The sequence below is a fragment of the Carassius auratus genome, unplaced genomic scaffold (genome assembly GCF_003368295.1).
Source record: "Carassius auratus strain Wakin unplaced genomic scaffold, ASM336829v1 scaf_tig00215406, whole genome shotgun sequence".
NCBI lineage: Eukaryota > Metazoa > Chordata > Actinopteri > Cypriniformes > Cyprinidae > Carassius > Carassius auratus.
Window position 1 is genome coordinate 163082 of NW_020528072.1, and position 7568 is coordinate 170649.

Genomic DNA, 7568 nt, shown 5'->3' on the forward strand with positions numbered 1-7568 from the left:
TGTCATTTCCCAATACTGGTTTCGATTTGGATTTCTAAGAGATGCCAATGGAGAAAGTTCAGCTGTAGTTTTACAGTGCCTTTAAATTCAGGCTGCCCCTGTGCACCAGTATAAATGGCCTCCAAAAAGGTTTTTATTTATTATTTTATGATTGGTTAAACTGATTCCCAGCATTCAAAGCCATCAACGCTGCTTTTACGTCTGGCTTTAGCCGCTATCAGTGGAATGCAGGACTCAGTGAGCCAAACTAGATGGAGAGGAACAATGGCTGTAGATCAAGCCCAAAACTCTGTTCACTTTACAACCAATAAATCTAACCCTAGTGCCCAGTCTTCTAAACATCCCTCTTTCTCTCATTTTCACTTTCTTGCACTCTGAAACAGGCTGTACGTGCATACACATTCACTTCTGTTTAAAATACATGAGTACACAGATAGCATCCTGGCTTTAACATTTTAAATCACATTCAGTAATTGTGTAATGAATCACAGCAGAGGTTGTGTCTACAATGAGAGTATAAACTCATAGGACTCCGAGCACTGATCAATCACAGAGCTTAAACACTCCAGTCAAAAGGGAGAAAAACTCAGGCCTTATCAAGCCAGAATATATACTGTACACATTACTTTCTGTAATTGTTTTCTTGTAAATTAATGTTATTCTTACAATAAAGCATTTAAGAGGATATACTGAAAGCAAAAAATATTTAAAAAAAGCAGAGAAGCATAAAAAAAAAGAAAGAAAATAAATGGTTTGTTGTACCTTTCATTCATCAGGATCATCTACCAGGATCTAAAACATGTTTCATGGGAAAGAACTCAAAGTTGTGATTTTCTTCTATATGTGTAACAAAATGATTATAGTTATGATTATACTTACTAAATAAATGTGAGCAAACCATGAAATCTGTATATAAATGAGCACATTCAATAACCAAGGTCAGAAAATTTTCTTTCTAGAGAAACCAGTAATGTTGCCATAAAGAATTGCAATTGACATGTTTGAAATGGCCAATTATATCCCCTGTCTATGATTCATTCTCTGTTGAAGAGGTCCAACAACAAAACCCAGAGCTGTGAAATGGCCTCCTCAAATCCCCAGAGAAACTAAAATGGCCACTTCAGAAAAACAACCAAGGGATCTGAAAAGGCACCTGAAAAGGCATCCTAACTCCCCACCTCCTCAGCCTGGTACGATTAACACACACACACACAAACGCTTGCCAGAGACAAACAGCTTTTATGCTTTACAGAGGTAAAATGCAGGCTTTGCTAGTAGTGTATTCACTTTCAATTGACCGTAAGAAGCGATGGGGGAATAGAGGAGGATTTTATGAAGCTGATTGAGAAATTTCCAGCAAAAAACACCTGCCAATGCACAAAACTTAGCTTCTGTAGACAAGCTAAGAGACGCCATTAACCTGGACCTTAGAGTCAAACTTCAGTGGCAAGAAGGATTTTGGGAAACATTATTCACATTTCAGCAGTTAAGACTGACCATTTCAAATAGAATTAGATAAATTAGCCAATAAATGTTTGGGATAAACAGTTTTACCTTCATTGCAGAATCGGCCCACATATTCCGTCTTAGAACAATCACAAAGTTGTTCCCCATCCACAACGGAGCACGTTCCTCCGTTCTCGCATAGGTTCTCCATGCAGATCCCCTCTATGTCCATACGAACCCTCTGACTGCTTAGTAGGATAGGTTCCTTGTTATTGTACTTCATTTCCCTGATAATTCCCTTAAATGCCGGAAGATCCTTCACCGTTGGGAGAGTGAGCACAGAAATACGAATATCTTGAGGGACTCCGCCCAGGAAGAGGTCACTATCGATCTTCATGTACTGCCTCTGTGGCCGCACCTCACCCGATTTGCTCACTCCATCCAGAACCATCACAGTTCTCAGGTTGTACCTGCTCAGGGTGGCAGAATGCCAGCTGCTATCATTGACTTGCTTGTCCGATACAACTGTGGTCTCTGCGCAATCAATGCTGAACTGCAACTGGAGCTTCCCTTCGACCACCATGAGTTGCAGAAAGTCGCAGAAGCCACCATCGTCAAAGTACAGAATTAAGGCAGTGGACACGTCTGTTTTGAACTGGAAGCTGAGGTCACTTCTGGCACTGGCGTCCCAGCGGAGATAGCGTGCCCATTGGCCTTGCAACCCTGTAAACTCCAGGCCCAAGCAGGGCGCAAGCATAGTACTGATCAGCAGCTGCAACTGGACTGGGAATCTGAAGAAATTCATTGTAAAAGTGCTGATGATTAGGGGTTATTATCCTGAACAGAAGGAAATCATTGAATTTGCTTTGGTTCAAAGGTCAGTATATCCAAAGTACATCCCACAGTATATGCCCAGAGATACCAGAGAAGAGGTGAGATCGTCAACGCAGTGACAAACAAAAAATATCCTAAAAGAGGAGAGGGAGTTAGGAGGAGAACAGTCTTAAATAACAGTCATAAGGCCAATGACATTGCACAACAATCCAATCTCTGTCAAGCGACTATAAAAGTACTTCTTCCACGTTGGAATGAATCGACTTGAGAAGACGTGTCTGCTGAGGTGTCGTTTTGTTCTGGTATCTCCTCAGACCTCAATTGTCCAGTCAGGTCCTCCAGGTCGGACTCTTTCTGTATTTAGGGAAACCAGCACAGACTGCATGATGCCTTGTTGGTAATGTTGTCTATAGGGTTACTCTGCCCTGTCTAGCGCACAATAGCTGTCAAAATAGAAGAGCATCAAATTACAAATGAATCCACAGATGTCTCAGTCTATCTAGTATGTGATATTTTTATATATATATAAAACACAAAGCATATAAATATATAATTTAACAAAACTATTCAGTACACTTTCACAATTACAATCATGAAAAGCTTAATTTGAATAGGTCTCATGCAACTCCTAGAAAAAACCTAATTAAAAGTTTCTATTTTTGAGGCATTTTACCCAAAAGATTCTTGTGTTATCGGTCATCTAGTGTATGAATTACCAGCATTATTCACATGGCAGCTCCAACTATCATTCAGTAGCAGTGAGTCCATGTTTATCTGATGATGTGGAAAATTAAGGTTTTCTGCGGGATGCACAATGCATGAAAATAATAATATGCATGCCGACACATTCCAATGACATATACTCCACATTTCCAACACCACAGTCATCTAAACACTAAGTATAAATACCTATAATATTTTGCTTTAAAAACATTTAATTTAGGTGTGGTCCTTTATTTTGAAACATAAAAAAATGTGATGCATGAATATAATATTAAAACCTAAAATCGTGCAATCTATAATATTTTATTTTTAAAGGAATGCTGGTGCTGCATAACAAGATGCAGTAAAAATGCAATGGAATTCTTTACGTATTAAAATCTTTTTTTAATTTGAGAGAGAAGGTTCCCATGCTGTGCTGCCGTTTGGCCTTGAACCAGCATAGATTTTGTGATGGCAAAACACAGCTCCGGCTCCTCTTAACATGTGTCCTCTAAGTGCATAAATGAATAGGCTCCAATTACATGGCAAGGTGTAACCTATTAGACATCTAATATTGCCAGTGTCCTTGCCAGAGGCGTAGGCAGCAGGTACAGCAGGACAATAGTGCTACCAGCCCACACGATTCAGCCGAGCCGAAACACAATGCATCCCGTCAAAGCTCTGCTTGCTGCAGCTGAAGAAGGGAAGAAAAAAAAAGAGCAAGAGACTGCTTGTAACAGATACTCCACGTTGGCACACGCCCACACCTCGAAATATGCATGTGCTTTCTCTTTTTCTTTTTTTGTCAAGCGAGCGCTTGTGAAGAGGAGGAGAGAGGTGAAAAGGCTAAACTGAGCACATCATAGTCCTCATTGATATGTGATTGACACACCCCACTGGGAATGGCACACGACACAACAAAATAAAACCCCTGCATTTGGATCCCGCTTAAGTTGGCAAGTAGGAGGAGGAGGTGCAATGGAGGAAGGGGGGCATGATAATGACAGCAGGTCCAACCATTCATCAGACACACAAAGCTGGGTTTTACCACAGGTGCCTCAATTACGCTCTGCCATTACACCAGAAGAGCTGCGACAAAATGTCCTCCAGTGCGCCCCGATGATATCATGGAGGCTTTGGGAGGAGGCGCGCACTATTTCAGCGAGCTCGGCTCCGTACGTGACATGGTTGCCATCAAGTATCCACATGGTGGAGCGGAGGTGTGGGCGAGGTAGAGCTGAGCCAAAATGAATGACATCAGCATCCGGTGCTCTCCTCCTGGGCTGCCAGCCGGCAAATGGGAGGCGTGAGGCTCCTACTTGGCCACATATATAGCCTCCCCCCGTGACCCAGAGTGGGCACGGGTACCACTAGCAACCCCCTTAACAACCCACTGCAGAGGAACAGCAATTATGAGCAGATTAAAGCAGGAGAGGCTCTGCTGAAGCTGTTTAAGGCATCATTTCACCTTGCCAAAACACACAATCCTTGTGGAATTATTCATTATACTGTAATACTCATCATAATCAGAACCATAGGATTAGTAATGATTTATGACCAAATTTCACTGTGGTAAAGGTGTGGAGTGTGTGCATTATATGGGGCTCTGATCAAGATCACGTCACACTGCGGTGTATTAGAAAGGCAGAGCACATTCGATGAGTGTTTTGGAACGGAGCATTACACAATCCCAACAGGAAATATTCTTCAATGCGACAGAGAAAAAGGGCGATCTTAATGAAAAAAAAAAAAAAACGCGGAAGAACGATGTGTGTTAAAAAAAAGTAAGATATGTACCTATGTTGCTTGAAAAAACATTATAATCGGTAAACAAAAAGATATATTTCAAATTTTACATAACGTTCATTTAACATAATACAATATATATGCATATATGTGTGTATTTTCCGTTTTAGAATTATCAGTTTTAATTATTCTAATTCGTATATTTCTATGGAAATATACCTCGGTTACATTAAGATCATTTCATGTCTTGGCTTGATACGTAAATGGAGAATATAACCAACACCCATGAGAACAAAAAATACAGGGAAACGAAACTATATAGATGTAAACGTTCGTTTCTTTTAATAATAGCCAACGTTTAATGCTATTTAATACTTTTTAAATAGATGTTCGATATTATCACTGCCAGTTATATTTTATTGAAAAAAAATAAAAATAAAAAATATATCGTTAAAATGGATGATTACATTTGAAAGGTTTTTGTCCACCAATTTCGTTTTTAAAACAGCATTTTGCTTCGTTTCAGCCCTTTAAAAGGGTGAACAATACACACACAAAATGTGATCTGATACAATGAAATCTGGCTTTTCATCCAAATAATTAGTGCACAATTCAATCTCTCAAAATAAGACACGTCAGTTTTACAAATAAATGTGCACTTGTACACACACGCCAACAATATTTACATTTTGGTGAGAGAACACTGCATTACTGATGGACACAAAAGAGGTCACAAAACACTACAGGGAGGAATTATACTTCAGCGTCATGGAAAAATTAAAACGCTCGGATAAATATATGATACATTATTTTAATTCAGACATACGGGTTCATTTCCAATTCTGTCAGCTGTGGGGAAAAAATCGTTGATGAAAGCGTGTGTGACAAGGCCGCGCACATGAAATATGATCTACCCCGACACTTTTAGGACGTACGATGCTGCCTTGGTGGATGTGTTGTTAATTTCAGCAAAAATGTAAAACATTAAAATGTAATAAAAAGCACAAGCATGAAAAACCTACCTTTAAAATGAGTGTGTGAGCGCACGAGTGTGTGTTATAGTGGATTACCGAAGTCTGTTAAATTCCAGGAGATCTAAATGACCCACTACAAATCGATGAGAACGAATTAAGATATTCTAATAATGCACTGTACTCACTCGAGCACTTCAAAGCGAGACAACAACAACGACAAAGGTTATTGTGCACGTTGTGCAAACGTGCCAAAAATCAGTTAAAAACATTTCGATTTTTTTATATCAAGACAGATATTTACATCGAATAATTTATAAGGGTACGTACATATTTTTAAACCACTGCAACGTATTCATAGCCAACAATACATTCACATGTATATAAAAAAATTACTGCTCAAATTTCACTGTACATAAACCCCAGAATAATCCGTTAGTGGTAAACCAACGGATCATAATAGTAAAATGTATTAGGCACACCACATGTGTGCATCCTAAAAAATATATATTTTCTCTAAATAAATTCATATTAAATGTATAATATTTTTTATAGATGCTCTAAAAAGAAAAAGGAACATGGATATGCGCTCCTGTGTAGGCTGTTTAGGTGCATTCATGAGGATGGACCTGCAGTGGGCATGCGTGTTGTTTATCCTGAGTGACAGTTGATCATGGGCTCCACAGACACCTGAGAACTCTTATTCATTATTCACAGTTTCTGTTACAGATTAAGAATAGCAGGTCTCCTGCGTCGAAATTGTTTGTTGCATGTTTATGGGGGAAAGGGCGTGCTTTTTTCTTGATTAACGGTTACTACTAGAACACAGGCCTATGTTGTCTAACCAACCTTGGTATAACTTATTAAAGATAAACGAAATATCCTGTGATAGTTCAAGCAGCGGACAAAAAAATAAATAAAAAAATAAAACGGAATACACACTTTTGTGTCTCATCAGATTTTGTCTCGAAAACCGGTGAACTCTTGACAGAAATTCCACTGTTTTCCACACTGTGCCTTGTAGGCTAAGGAAGACGACCGTCTATCCGAGAAGAATAAATACTATTAACGTTAAACGTATTTTTTAAAGTTAGACAACGCGTCTTTTAGTTTATTGTGGGCCTGAAAGATGATGTAGTTTAGTATTTCCATCGCGCTTCTCCGCAAAACAACGCGAATGCCATTTATTTCGATTGAGTGCAACACGCCTCATTTAAAGAAATAAAAGTCAAATTCAAAAACAACTGTGATATTTAATGTAAAAACAAGCAAACTAGGTGTAAATACTCGAAGTAAGCGATGAACTTTGAGCATTCATTCATTCCGTACCAAAAAAAAAGAAACAGACTAACCTCAGTTTTCGTAAAAATATCCCAAAGCGAAATAATCCACATTACATTCCCAACAGGCTCTATATGTTTGGTCCACGCCGCTAAATAACGTTTTTTCGCGGTCCTGTCAGGATGTTTTACCCGCGTGCTCTTTCCCCGTTCTGTGCTCTCTTGCAGTTAGACAGAGCCGCGCGCTAAGAGACTACAGATTTTCACACACGCGCCGCTCGACCCCGCCTTCCTCTTCTGCGAGGCTCGCGCCATTTAAAGGTGTAAGTTAGTGAAATCTGAGAGAAAACTTAGCTAAAAACAAACGAGTTTATTTTTGAAGTGAGAGAAACATTTCTTTGTGGAAAAGGTTCTCGAAATGTCTACGAGATGGTTGTGTCTCCTTATATTTGTAGACCTGTTTTTTGGCCAGTTTTCAGTAAAAAAAAAAAAAAAATCGCTAAATGTCTTTAGTAGTAGAAATAGGCTTTGTGGCATTGTCAAGAGTATCTAAGAAACAATAAAATCTTAGTTTTTATTTATTCGTTTT

The 7568-nt window shown here is 39.1% G+C and overlaps 1 pseudogene; it reads right to left on the reverse strand.

Moving 5' to 3' along the window:
• The window catches only part of LOC113094541 (neurexin-3a-like), a 95613-nt pseudogene extending 88375 nt beyond the window's left edge, over positions 1-7238 (reverse strand).
• Positions 7239-7568: the final 330 nt, after the last annotated feature.